This window comes from Schistocerca piceifrons, chromosome X (genome assembly GCF_021461385.2).
Source record: "Schistocerca piceifrons isolate TAMUIC-IGC-003096 chromosome X, iqSchPice1.1, whole genome shotgun sequence".
Taxonomy (NCBI): domain Eukaryota; kingdom Metazoa; phylum Arthropoda; class Insecta; order Orthoptera; family Acrididae; genus Schistocerca; species Schistocerca piceifrons.
This window is the reverse complement of record NC_060149.1, coordinates 577,274,713-577,276,651: the sequence shown is the minus strand read 5'-3', so window position 1 is coordinate 577,276,651 and position 1,939 is coordinate 577,274,713.

The following is a 1,939-nucleotide window of genomic DNA, read 5'->3' as shown; positions in this document are numbered from 1 at the left end:
TATCATTTGAAGTCTGGAGGGATTTGTAAATGGGATGAGTCCTAGGCATTCGATGCCCAATTTATGCTATTACTTCTGCTCTCAAAGTGGCACACAACCAAGGCAGGAAAAGAAATACATATCACCACATAAAAAATGATACTCAAAGTGGATATAACTCACATCTGCACAGTGCAACATTAATTTACTTCTACTCATACTTTAACCACCAGGTGGCTTCGTTTTCACACACCTCCAAATACTTAAAGCCACTGCTTTGATTGGACGTTAGCAGTGAACAATTTAATAACATACGAATTATGAGCACTATACGTTGCACACCAACTTAAGGTGCATGGTGGATGGTACATGTTATAGCATTATCATTCTCCTTTTTGTTTAGTCCATTTGTTAATGGTGCATAGGAAGAACGGCTGTTTGCAAAACCAGAGAATTTTTGAGCTCATACGCCAAGAGTTATTCATGAGATGAAGTAATGTGTTGCCTAGCTCTTCTTTGAATGCATATCCCCAGAATTTCAACAACACACCTCTCCATATTTTATATACAATAAACAACATTTATTTGTGTGTAGGGTAAACTGTCATTAACCACACCAGTTGATCATCTGCACACCTTTCTGTATTTCACCAAAACTTGCTGGGATTGTGATGGTATGATTATGCACCAATCAATTACACTTCAGAGATAGGGCCATCTCAGAATGTCCCAGCTCTACTTTTCACAATTTTATCCTGTTACAAAAAATGTGATGAGCTCTACTTAATAATATGCACTGGATACATCCACAATAAGATTCAGTATTCAGTAAGGTTGTATTTCATTCAGTAGGCAACAGAATTGAACTGTATAAAATGCCTTCCAGAATTCAATAAACACAGCATCAAATTGTATGGCATCACCTACTATCAAATAGATCTCGTGGGCAAACATAATAAGCCAAGCTTCATAAGATTACTGTTTACAGACTCTATGATCATTTCTACAGAGAAAGTTTTTTTTTCCTTCCTCCAAATGATAGCAACAAGTGTAAATGAAACTGTTCCAAAAAAACCTACAACTGATTGACATAACCGCTGTGTGTTTATAATTCTGTGACTGTCTGACAATCTTTCTTGAAAATGAATATCACTGGCAACTGTTTCCAAATATTTGACTGCTCAAGTGATCTACACTGATAGAAAGGGAGCAAGTTCTTTTGCATCTGTATAAAATCATAAAGGTATTTAACTGCATCCAGTTGCCATTAATCTACTGCGCAACTGTCTACTCCACTATGACTAGTGCCAATATGCCATGTCAGTTAACGTGATGATTGACAGAAGGAATTGTATTACTACCTTTCACAGACAAGATCTATTTCAGAATTTTGGCTTTCTATCCCATCTTCCATTCTGATGACAGTATGAGCTCCAAGTGATGGTATAGATCAGTTGTATTCAAACCTGTGCGCCACGACACCATGGTACGTCATGAATGATCACCTGGAGCGTTGTGGGATTGTTTCATAGTTAGTGGCAAAGAAGTCAGTTGTGAGAAATGTCATTTCTAGTGTCGACCTCTGAGGCCTCAGAGGAATTCCACTTTGAATGTTTGTCAGCCTGTGAAACTAGTCATAGCCTTGAAGCCAAACTATTGTGCATTACACTTAGCACCAGCAGTGAGTTGTGTTTTCAACCAGTTATTATTACAGAGTGACACTGTTATTAAGTTGATAAGGGCAATAAGCTATGGAAACTCGCTACACCATTAGCCTGCACACTAATTACTTGCATTTTGATTTCGCTTTATCAGAACTTCTGCTGTTTGTCTTAGTAGCGGGTGTGGGGTCCTGGGTTTTGCCCTGCTTGTGCTGTTGTTTATTTTCCGTCCCTTTGCCCACACGTGCCGGCTGACCACGTATCTAGTTCCCTCGCGGCTTAGTGTATAATTGGCCTTA